Source organism: Pyrus communis, chromosome 3, assembly GCF_041283825.1.
Source record: "Pyrus communis isolate YQ-2024b chromosome 3, ASM4128382v1, whole genome shotgun sequence".
Lineage (NCBI taxonomy): Eukaryota > Viridiplantae > Streptophyta > Magnoliopsida > Rosales > Rosaceae > Pyrus > Pyrus communis.
This window is the reverse complement of record NC_142567.1, coordinates 4,602,565-4,615,684: the sequence shown is the minus strand read 5'-3', so window position 1 is coordinate 4,615,684 and position 13,120 is coordinate 4,602,565.

Here is a 13,120-nt window from a genome sequence, read left to right as displayed (position 1 = left end):
TAGCAAACACCAAAAGATTAGATTTTGGTTAGCAAACTTTATCTCTTTACTTTCTTTGCCTGTTTCGTCTGTCTCCAAGTACTCATGTTAAAAGGAGAAAAGTGGAAAGTGGGAGGCTTTGCGGTTACTTAGGTATTGTAATTTGTAATGCAGAACAGCGACAGAACTGTGGGTATGGAAAGTATTAGCTGTAGGAGGCTGTGCACATGTGTGGAGAACTACTTTTATGAGATGTTTATATTGTTATTGTAGTGTTATATGTAAATGGTATAATATTATATGAGTGTCTCTCATAATAAAACGTGATGGTGATTTAGTGTCACGTATTATGAAAGTTGTTCACACACTTGTATTTGTGATAATTATCAATTTATTATGTTTTCTTTGAATTGTGTATCCCATTGTGACATATTTATCAAGAATATGTATGTAAGACATGAGTGCATTTTTGTTGAGACACCAAATTGGGTTAATCTTGAGCCAATGTAAAGTGTGGTGACGGGACCATAACGAGGGCACTCTAGGCAGGCAGAGTAACCTACAAGGAAGGTAGAGCAAGCATCAAAGGGCATCATTGTGCTACCGACTTTAGAGTCTACGATGATTAAGTTAGCAAAATATGTTTAAGGCTCTGCATCATATGATTACCTTTAAAGCGACTAGAGGTTACCCTTTTATAGAGGCAAAATTGGAGAAACTTTTCTGACATAGCCAATGTGGAATTAAATGTGGTTAACGTGGTGTTGCTACTTGTCACATTGTAATTGTTTTCCAAGTTGGAGGCAAATCTTTGATTGGTTATGGGTATAAACAATCGGCAGCTACCACATGTTGTGGGGTTGGTTCACGCGCTTCAGCAGACGCCTTAACAAGTAGGTTCATGATGTTTTACAGTTGAATGATACTTTGTGGTTTTAGAGTCGATATAATATGATATAACATTTTTCATTCTTGACATATCTCGTGTTTACTAAGTTACTATTACAACATGAAAAAAAAAATAACTAAGTTCCATTTCAACTATGTATCATTATTGAGGGGGAATTGTCTTCCTGATACATTCTATGTATATATTTGTGGGATGAGTATTTCGAGTATAAATCTTTCACGACAAAATAAATTTTACACCATCACGATTTGGAGTCAATTTCAAAATGAATCATAATACTGATGTTTTGACATTCAGCACTAAAATCACTGCTGAAGACCGTAGGAAACCCAAAACAGACAAAAAGGAGGTTGGAAAAAGGGAAAAAAAAGACAAGCACACGAATTGCGGGATGTGCTTCCTGTAACAGTGTCATCCTCCTCCCATAAACCACGCGCTAAATACGACACGGAAACTGAAAAACTGAAGGATGGTGGGTTGCACAGGAAGCGTGGGAGACTGAGCGCGTGGGCTTGGTCTCTTCCAAAATAAAAAAAATTGTTAAATGATGCATCAGTCTGCATCGTTGGGCTTTGCTCTGCTCCGCATTAACCGCCGAGGTGAAGGATTTTCTCTTTTCTTATTCTCTATTCTCTTTCATATTTTTCCTCAACGATTAGGATTAAATCACATCACAATTTATATTAATTTTTTATAAAAATAATAAGATAAAATGTAAAATGTAGAAAAAAAATAAAAATAAGAGAAAATAGGATTCTATTTCCAATTCCAAACCCATTTGACCATATCTTTTGTGGGACCCGTTGCTAAATCTTGCTGGAAATTCTTTGTTTTTGTTCTATACCTACTCCTAACCCAGAAATTCTAGATATTTCCATCCAGCTTTTGTTTTTAATAAAGTTAATGTTAAAGAGATTAAATTTAAGATTTTTATTATAAATGATTTTTGAAATTAACTATCAAAATGATCCATAAAATTGAAAATCAATCAATGTAGTCCCTGAATATAGGTGTCACAAATCAATGTGATCTTTCCGTTACAATTCTGTTAAAAACTATGTGTTGATGTGGATTAGTAATTAATTTAAAAAGTTGTCTAAATACATTTTTGCACAATATAATTTTTTTTATTATAGTAGGACCTACTCCAAAGAGATATTCCTTCCATAAATTCTCAAAGGTACAAGGCTTAACCAAGGCCTAAGAGGAGGTTTGGAAATAGTTTTCAACCAACAATAGACGCACCTCGGTTATAACGTTATTATCTCAAGGCATACCTAGCCCTTCTTTGAGTCACCAGACCACAGGGAAGCGCCGAACAAACTTTACAAGATTAAGGTTGTGAGGATGTTGATCACCTAAATGTTAATGGTGATGTCCCAGAAGTCGTTGCCAATTAGTCAAGACGTCACCAAAGGTGATCACGATCTAGGTTCAATTCGGTGAAGGGTGTCGAAGTGTGTAAAGATGGGTGTACTGAGAATTTTTTTTAGAGAATAGACAGCGAATGAGGTAGAGGAATGTGGACTGTGATCGGAGTTGATTGCAAGACTGGGTTGCTGGGTTCACAACTTTTTATTAACTATTAAATTATTACACCTATTTGTATTTTTTTTTAAATTTAATTAGACTTGTGTGATCCATTTATGTGTCACATTAGCACATAACAAAAATTTTGACATAATTGTGACGGAATGACTACATTGTTTTGAGACACTTACTTGAGAGACTACATACATTGATTGATTTTCAATTTTTAGGGACCATTTTGATGTCATAGGTCAATTTCAGGGACCATTTTGATGTCGCAAGTCAATTTCAAAGACCATTTGTGGGGGGAAAAAAAGGACTTATGAGACCCATTTATGTGCTGCATCAGCAATTAACAAAATTTTTAACAGAATTGTGATTGAAGGACCTCATTGATTTGCGACACCTATTTTAAAGGACTACATTGATTGATTTTCAATTTCAGAGGTCATGTTGATGGTGAGGGTCAATTTCAGAGACCATTTGTGATAATAAAAAAAAACCCTTAAATTTATAGACAAAATTTTAGAAACTAAAGGACATAAAAGTTGATGAATTAAGCGTTGATAAACGTGTTCGTTCCTATTAATGACACATCATTTAATTTATAAATTTTATCTGTAAATTTAGTCTCTCTAACCGTACATTTTTTAACAATCTTTAAAAAACGACTAAAGGAGAACCGATACACTGCATTTCATAAAGTCATTAGTTCCAAGTTTAATATAACGCTAAAATATCACGCAAATGATTCCAAGTAAGGGGAAAACTTATGAAAGGTTGGTTGGTGTATCTGTTGTATGCATACACAAAGCTCTAATTAGCTCCCTAATTTTAATTGTATTGAAATTACAAACTTTCAAATTGCAATAGCACTTAAACGGTAACTAGTTAAAAAGTTAATACGATGATAATAACTCGTTTGGGCTGCTTCACAATTTAATCTTAAAATTTAGGTCTTTTATGTTTTAGGTCATCAATTAGAGATCATCCTCCACAAAATTTACTCAAATAAAAAAATCAATTAGCCTTTGATTATTATCGTGAGCATTTTCTTGTTTAGCAACAATGTTATTATATTCATCTGTTTTTTTTTTTTTTTTGGTACATTTAGATAACTAAACACTTTTTATTTGAGTAAATTTTGCATAATAATTTTTTACCGATGACTTTAAATGGAAAAGTCCTAATCATAAAAAATATTGTGTAACAGACCCAAAAAAGTGGTGGATAGCAACCCTTCTGTTTTGATGAAAATATTTGAATATCGGTTGCCCAAACGATCGAGGATCCAAAAATAAGCTCTGCAGCAGCCTACTATATATATGAGTACATCATTTCGGTCGAGTCTATGTGCATGCGTGTTTGTTTGTTAGGTTTCTTACCTCAAAAGTTTTTATATTATATTACTGCAAATGCAATTCGATATATGTACGTATCATCTCCAAAAATTGACTAACCATATAAACAGCAGCAAGAAGTACTGATGAAATGGATCTTTCATCAACTAGAAGGATCAGGCACGGTGTGTGAAAACTTAATCAATTATTGAGACGAGATATTGGAAAGCTAAAACCATAAGTAAAAGAAAGAACAGCTAGCTAGGGTAGATATATATGTTGCAGCCTGTCTGTTTGACTTGTTTTTACATGGTGAAAATATATAAGTTTATGTACATTTGATAACTATTTTATTTTGTAAAGTAAAAACTAGAAATTTGTTTAGCAACTGTTTTTAACTTTTCAAAAGAATGAAAACTAATTGTGCGAGTTTTAAGTATTTGGCGTGATTTTGATTTTTAGTTTTTATTTTTCTAAAAGTTAAGAATAGTAAACAAGTTAAACTAAAAATTAAAAATTGAAACTAAAAAGTGAAAATCTGAAATAATTATCTTACAGTTCTTATTTTCCATGCAAGCTATGATGAGTGATGACTAACTATACTGATGGAAAGAAAACCAAATGAGGCCATGTTTTTCAAAATAATATGCATGCCAAGAATGACAAATAACTTCATGGTTGAGCTGAAAATACAGATTTCAAATGAAACTTTCCATGCCGACATGTGGTCTCCTTTGACCGGCTTACTGCAATGGACGCCTCAGTGGCAGATCGAGTAGCTTGCATACATGCACATTGCTTGGGGTTTGTACGATATCCATGTTTCTCACACAGCCACACAGGTAATTAGCCAAGGCCACTGTTTAATTTAGTGCTTGATTATTACATCATGTAGTTGGCTTTTATATAATCGTAATGTCATAGGACGTGATACGTCTGATTGACAATTGGCATGCACGCTCCACATGCATACACACATATGGTATTATATCTGATAGCTGTTAAGTCAGATAATTGGATGTGTTATGTTGTTTTTGTTTTTGGACAACCGATAAAATTATTATACTAAACTGTTACTCATCTATAGTATGAAGAAGCGAGATTCGAATTTGAGTATAGAAAGTAGAGCACATTGCTCAACATCATTAAATTTCTGTCTACGAAAAAAGAGATTCGAATTAATTTTTTTAAACTAATATGCGATTGGGATAAATAATATGAAGATGTATAAGTGATATATATGCGACTAAAGAGCATTTTCCATTCCTATATAAAACAAGTTATATACTTGAGCAGTAAATATTTTTAATTTTTTACTTGTGTGGTGTGATAAGAAATATATATATATATATATATATATATTATACAATGATAATTTATACTAGGATATAAATTGATTTCAAACTCGTTATTCACGAAATTCAAACGTAAGATATCTTACTAACAAGTACAAAAGAATATCACCAGACCGTAATACTAAGTAACAAGGAAAAAACATTTTAATTTAATCGCTTGTTCCTCTTAATTGAATATTCATTTCTTTTTTATTCTAATAGTTTAATTGAACAAGAAAAATTGCGAGTTTGCAATTAATTTATTGCTTCCAACTTTCTTAGTGTAAATTTATTATTGTATAAAAAGAATTCAAATTCGGCCCAATTGGCTTGCTATTTAATTCTAATTCAGCCCAATTCCTATGCATGATAGAAGTCAGATGATCATGCAAAAATAATAAATCGGTCTGCACGTCTCACAGCATGAATAAGCATGTTATATATCAGTATGAATTCCAAATTCAATTTTATAACACTAAAATGAACAAAGTAAACACTAAAAGTTAAGCTTTAATTCATATTTCAATTGCCCATAGAAGAAGATTACAGAACAAAGAATAATTTGTTAACAGAGTTACAGAAATTAACAACACTTCTGCTCTCTATAGAAAATACCCTTTTTTTATGGTAGCCAACTGGGCGAAATGAAAAAGACGTTTCATAACAATTGATATTTACTTATTCTTCATCTCCTTATTAATCACACGTGATGCATGCATCGATCACGCGGTGAGTGCATCAATCGATCACACACACGATGCTTCTTCTCACTGTTATTCTTTTCCTCCCAATGCATAACATATTTTTGTTGTTAAAATAGTTTTCAGAACTTTCCATCCATGGAGATTGGAGGTTACAAATGAACGAATATATATAATATGGTTGTATTGTGTTGCTACTAAACGCTGGTTAATTGGATTTGTGTTAAATGTAGGTATGGGGAATGGTTGGACTAACAAATTTTTAATTTCTTCCTCTCTTCATTGGTGGAAATTGGAATGAGGGGTTTTGGGAAATATTTCTAAATAAAATTAAACTTTCTTTCATGGTTTCATTTTGATATATGTTTTTTATTTATTGAATTCATTCTTTTACATAAAATTTCATGGCCTAATTTGATTTTATTTTCTTATAATGTTTACTACAATTGGAGAAAAGATTACAAACTTAATTCTTTTAGTCGCTATCCCTTGGGTAATGAGATTAGATTTTTTGACAATGAAGTTCAAGCTTTTCATGGTAGAGAGAGATGGTCCTATTAATCCAACATATTATTGCTAAAAGAATTCCAAATGAAATCAGTAATGAAGACCACGATCATGATCCAAGTGAAGAATTCAACGATCCAATTGAAAAAGAAATCAAAGGACAAGCTAGTGCCACTTGTCAATAGATGAGATAGGTAGTTATGCGAAGTTTGTTAAGAGTTGTTAAGAGTAGTCAGTTGAGATAAGGTGGTTAGAACTTAATCCAATAGCTTAACTTCTTGTAAAAATATAGCTATATACACTACCATTGTATTTCATTACTTGACAATCAAGAAAAGCAATTCCCAATTCTATTCTTTGCATTCCTTCACCTGAGTTCTTCAAGATTTCATCGATCTTCATAGTTTTTTCTTTCGAAGTTAATTGCAATAAAAAGAAACTCTAATTACAACACGACTAAAATGTGATTCACAAGTAATAAATTTTTAAGGTAATTTTGATCAAACGCACATTTAAATTATACAACAAAATATTTATGGTTTTTCGGAGTATATTGTACAAATACTACCAAGTCACATATATGTATGCTTTTGTCACCTAGGTTTATTAAAAGCACCTCAACATACTTTTATATTCATATATTAACTAAAACACACATCTTACTTATCTAAAATTTCTAGAGTAATTGTACATCCATCAACATTGTCAAATAGATTAAGCTACACAATTCCACATTCTCCTTTTAGCTTGTGAACTTCTCCCTCCCCATTCGTGAAATCTCCCAAAGTGAACGACGACAGTTTTAGAGATTGTAATGGTGCTCAAAGCCACAACGACTAATGGTGGCAGTATTGCTAGTTATTGAAGTTTTTATAAACGAAAAGCACTCAAAATTTTCAAGATTTTTACTGCCATATATGATATATGTGCATAGTTTTCATTTGTTGATAACGAAGACTAGTACCCGTGATGCACTTCCAATATTCGGCCCCCAAAAATTGAATATTTTTAAGATTTACAATCCGTACCTATTGAACTTTGGGTTGATTTTGACCAAATACTTAACTCGTGATGAACTTCCAGTGTATTCGATGTTTAAGGATTTTTTATTGCTGACAACTGATATGTTAAATAATTTCGTCTAATTACTAACGAATATTGAAACTCAGACATCAGTAGTCATTCATCTTATATGTCAAAAGTCCTTTTCATATTGAAATGTTATAGAGGTGAAAAGAAAAGAATAAAACCACCCGTTTGACAGAAGTGATTGTGATGTATTATGTGAAGATTGGACCAAAAACGAAAACCACAGGTAAAGAAAATTACATATAAATTATAAGTTTGAAAAACAAGTTTTTACTTTGTTAATTTCTTCTTTGAAGGAAATTTGTTTAAGCAAATAAAAATGAATGCTTACTGATTTCTCCATTTATCTTCTTAACTCAGCGCAAAATGGGCAATAATTGTCCAAACAATGGTTGTCGTAGTGAATAGTAGTTGTCTGAATGTATCTTCACTCCATAAATAAATTGATTGGACAACTGGTATTAAAAGAGGAAAGTATATTAATGGTCCCTCAACTTTTATTTTTTATTTTTTAACAATTGATATTATCTACACTAGGGAAAGGGATGAGTTTAGCCTCATAATGAACTAACAATAATGTGGTTCAAATTCTTCTTTGGCAAGAATCGAACCTAAGACCTCTCACTTACAAGCAGTGTTCTAAAAATCTGCCTAAGCAGCGCCTAGGCACTAGGCGGTGGGCTTCCGTGGCGATTTTGGGCTAAACGTTCAATAAAACGGAGAGGGTTTAGGCGGCACTAGGCAGTGCTAGGTGGCATGGTAAGCGGTTCCTCGTCTCTCTAATCTGTGTCTGTGCAAACTGCAAACCCATAATCTCTAGATGTCTCTCGTCGTGTTGCATCTCAAATTTGACCAGTATTGCAAACCCATGACTTTTGTGCATGAAAACGGAGAAGTATGGTGGTGAATAGAGCAAGATGTGTGGTGGAGAGATGAAGGGATTGAGGGAGTTGTTTTAATTTGGAGAGATACAAGGAGATATTTTCGATGTTTGATTTGTGGTTTTTCAGGAGAGTAGAAGATGGAGAGATAGAAATAGAGAAGACGAGGTAAAAGAGAGAGAATGAGCAGCAGGGAAACTGGGAAAGTGGAAAAGATGCCTAGTTTGGCGTGAAATCCACCAGCCTTATCATAAAATAAAGGGATAAACAATAATTACCAACTATCCCCTAATAAATAAATAATATAAATTATTTAGATAATATTTTATTATTTGTTCTTTTTAAAACAACACTATTGTTGTAGGTATAATTTACTGAACAATTAAGGAGGCCTTAGAGAGAGAGGTGTGGCAATAGTAGAGAGAAAGAGAGAGATGTGTAATTGTGGATGTGTTCTATTTCACCTCATTGTGCCTTTATTTATAGCAATATGGAAGGTTAATTCCTTATCCTTTTAGGTTACAACTCTTAATAGGTAATCAACTCCTAATAGGAATATAAGAGATATTCCTAGATCTACTAGGATTTACACAATCGCATTCCTAATCTAATACGACTGCAACACTCCCCCTTGAGTGTGTAAATACTCAAGTAAATGACGCATCAGGTCTTCAGCGATGAAGTAAGTACAGTTGATGAAGTTGTCGGCACAATGAGCGAATGCGAGTCTCATATCAACGGAAGAATGCATAAAAAAGGTAAAACTCACAAAACCTCACTATGGTAAAACCCAAGGTGGGAGAAAAACCCATAGACTAAAGGGAAAAGTGAGAAGTTGCATTAAGTCAAAACTATACGTCTTTTGGACACAAGTAGAAGAGTTCTCAAGGGTATGATCAGTCAAGGATGGGTGCCTCGTTAAAACCTAGTTAGGTAGCAAAAACCCAGTGGGAAAAATGCTCCTAATCGTAAGGAAAAAGAGTACATTAAGATCAAGTGAGTATACTTATGGATACTCCCCCTGAGTTTGACATAACTTCCAAATGAGAACTACAAGCATTGCATATAAATAGTTAGGCATACCAATTCCTCGGAGAAGCTTCTGGAAGGTTAACTTCGGCAGTGACGTCGTATAGAGGTCGGCAAAGTTGTCTAAGATCGGCTTGCATGACTTCAATCTCTTGAAGCTTTGCTGATGTAGATGTAGACACAATATGTCTTGGCGTTGACTTTGTTAATGTATCATGTCTTGGTCAGGTGGATACATACGGCATAATCCTCATGGATCGTCGTTGGGACTCAACGATGGATGAAAACACAGCAAGTATTTCGAATATGCTCAACAAGAACTCTTAACCATGTCTCACTTGTGGCTTAGTGAAGTGAGGTGAGTCTTGGAACGATTCGAAGATTTCGCAACTAAGGTCATATTGTGGACCTCCAAGATATTGCAATATCCCTAATGTTAAAGACATAACTATTTAGGAGTTTTGCCTTATGCAAGTTTAATAAGTAACCAGCTTTAGCATAACAACAAGGAAAACATTATTTCGAGGATCATGGGGATTAGATCTATTAAGATGGGTTAGGATTTGCCCTCATAGTACCTTCATGGTACGTCTTTAATACCAATTCAGTGGTTGCGTGTAAGCGCTGTGCTGCATCTCAACAATGAAGGAGATGTCCTGTCTAATACAATGAGCTAAGTACAACGAAGCACAAAGTTGAACTTTAGATATGGAATTTCGGATTCCATAACCTTTTCAAGGGTCTCATTTGCATATAACGTATGGACGATCAAAAGTATACTCAAAGATGACACATTCAGGGTGTAGTTCGACTGGTAGACCAAAATCGTCAGAAGGTCAAGGCATAAACGAGTTTTTCCAAGATCCTTCATCTTAAATTCCATCTTTAGGTGTGAAGCAGTTTTCTCAAGCTCTTCCAGAGTCTTAGTGAGGTTCGTATTAACGATATAAATTGTAATTCTAGCAATTCAGAATAAGACTTCATAGTTTAACACGCAATGGCATAATTTATATCCCTAATTGATCAAATAATCACTTAGATGAGTATACTACATCTGTCAGATTGTAAGTGAACGCCTCAAACAAGTTAAGAGGGTGTTTCATGGTTTGGAACTATTTGAACCAATCCATGTAATTCTTCAGGAACTTACATGTAAATCTTTGTATCAATATCCCCATGGAGAAACACTAACCACATTTCATAATGCTGCAATCAATCACATGACGTTTGAGAGAAACCTTGCACTGTAAGGCATGCATCATATCACACTATTTCATTCATCTCATAACACTTAATTTCCCACTTGCAACACAACAAGGTTACCTTGGGTAATGTAGGAATGACAGGTCCAAAACACACTTTGGTAAGGAATTTGACCTGGATTGTAATTTCAGTTGTCTAATCAATTCTACGTTGTCACTTAATCAACAGAACATGGTTCGATATCGTCGTTTTTCATTTATGTCGGTAGCTACTATATAAGTGAAAACATCATCGATGGTAATCTCATTTCAATTCCATTAAGCTCATCTAAACTGGTATACTAGACCAAGAACGTCAAGTCTCAGGAGTAATCCGGATTAATCTTATGAGATGGAAATGATTTAAGACATCGATCAAGTATAGATTCATTGTTGTGCTGAGTCTTCCTCTTCTATGAAAGTGAATCTTACGAACCAAGTGCTATGTCGTGCTCTAGGCTAAGACATATTGATTAGCTATCTGATGGTGTACCAGATCGTCCAATAGGGGCTTTTAAATCGTCTAACAAGGGGTGGCACACCCTCTAGGGATGTTGACTTGACGTCTGTTAAGTATGTCTATCCTTGCAGGTATGTTTACAACCGGTATGTGATCTCATCATTTTAGCTAGATCAGAGGAATGTGTCTGGAGCAATATTCTGAAAGCTAGAATTCATCGTACTTATTTATCACCCTTATGCTGTACGGGGATTGAGATGAGACATAGTGGGAAACGTCTATGCAACTTCGCACCATTCTACAGGAATGTTGACGTCTTTATCTCCCCTTAACGACGAGAATACTATCTCATTAAAGTGAAAACCCACAAATGAACGGTAAAAAGATCGCATTCAAGGGCTCTAAGAGAGCTAGTGTGAAGGAGAATCATAATTGACAAAGATTCACATCCTTGTTTGAGGACCCATGTTGGTACGTTGCGGCAGTGCAACTTGGCACATAGAATGCTTACCCAAATGCGTAAATAGGAAAATCGTCAGGTTCGTACCCAGTAACCAATTGTAATGTCAAATAGGTTAGGTGGAAATCAGCCTTAAGGCGGACCAACATAGCTGCGTACAAGATTGCATGACCCTAGGCAGAAACATAAAACTTGGTACGTTTACCAAAATTCGGGCGATCATTTAATTTGCGCTATATGATCACTAGGCGAGGCTATTTGGGGTGAACATGAGAATTCGATGTTCAATAATAAACCCAAAATATATGCAATAATTTATTGAAAATCATCGATATAAACTCTTTGGCATTATCTAGTCTCCAGGACCTTAAGGGATAAGTATGGTGATGAGCCTTTAATCGGCCATAAGGTTTAGCAGCTATGTGTGTGGACAAACATATAACCAGTTTGTCGATTCATCAACCAAAACCATAAGTATTTATATCGTCCGCATTTTGGTTGGATTAGTCCACGTATATTCCCTTGAATCTACTGTGAAAAGAGAGTCGTTTCGTATCTTTGCGAGGGATGATATAAAAATCAAATTTCCCAAATGAGCAAGCTTTGGCAAAGTGTGCTTATAGGCACAAGATTCTTACTTTAGGTAAGGAGATGCGTTGTAGCATCATTGTTCAACCTAAGTATCCCAAAAGTTTGTGCCAAAGCAAGTAAACTACTCAATCACCAGGCTCGAGGCCTGCCACATGTGGTGTGTTCCCAGTTGGGAGACAGCCCATTTACCCTAAATCAAAGCTTTAGACTCATTTTTGGAGGTGATGCAAAGATATTGCACTCTATTTTCTTCAGTGGTTTCATTTATGATCATTGTTCTCTTGATTATCCTTAAAAACTCAACGACAAGGAGAATTTAAGGTCCCTTAAATGGTAATTTAGTACCATTCATACAACGAGGAGCATGCCAATGCTCTTAATCAGGTGGGATAAACCTGAAGTCGTTGTTAGAGATGTGATTTAGGTGTAAAGTTAGTGTGTGTAGTATTGCATTCATCTAGCCAACTAACTTTCCCACATTCTTACCTAATCACGTGTTTAATTGAATTGGGTCACATGTACAAGATTCAATTAAATCATATTCGAGGACAATATCAATAAGATTATCCATAAGTAAAACATACACCAAACTTGAATCCAAGAACATGAAAAAATGTTCACAAAGTAAATGGTTTACTAAGGGGATTTGGCCAACAAGCCCGTCCATGTTAAAATTCTGCTATTCTAACGATGTTCGGTGAAGCAAAATCAATCTCACATTTTGGCTATGAGAATGGTACTCCTCAATAACATTGGTAAGGGCACAAACTTGCGCATAATCAATGATCCATTCCATTGAGACGGAAGTAGATTCTACAGGGTTGAGGTTCGGGAATATTATCCCTTATTCTTGAAGTTTTAGGTCTTAGGTGCCAATGATCACACTTCAGGCATGATGCCATACCTTGGCAAGCCCTGATTCTACCATATGTTTGTGGTAGTAATCAGATCCGAGAATTTGGTAAACTTCGGCTTTCTACACTTGTTGCTTTAGGAGTGAGTTAGAAACAAGGAAAGACGAGATAAGTATTATCTAGTCAAAATTCGATCAGATTTATAAACTTCAGA